The sequence below is a fragment of the Sciurus vulgaris genome, assembly GCF_902686455.1.
Source record: "Sciurus vulgaris genome assembly, chromosome: X".
Taxonomy (NCBI): Eukaryota; Metazoa; Chordata; class Mammalia; order Rodentia; family Sciuridae; genus Sciurus; species Sciurus vulgaris.
In genome coordinates, this window is record NC_136471.1 from 60,892,084 (window position 1) to 60,892,431 (window position 348).

Below are 348 nucleotides of genomic sequence, written 5' to 3' on the forward strand. Positions count from 1 at the left end.
TAATAAATCAATGTCAAGCAATGAAATAGAAGAGGTCATCAAAAGCCTACCAAGAAAGAAAAGTCTGGGACCAGATGAGTTCTCAGCCGAGTTCTTCAAAACCTTTAAAGATGAGCTCATTTCAATACTCCTCATAGTATTCCAAGAAATAGAAAAAGAGAACCATCCCAAACTCATTCTATGAAGCCAATATCACCCTGATACCTAAACCAGTCAGAGACACATGGAGGAAAGAAAATTTCAGACCAATATTCTTAATGAACATGGATGCAAAAATTCTCAACAAAATTTTAGCAAATCGCATACAAAAATATATTAAAAAGATAGTGCACCACGATCAAGTGTGTT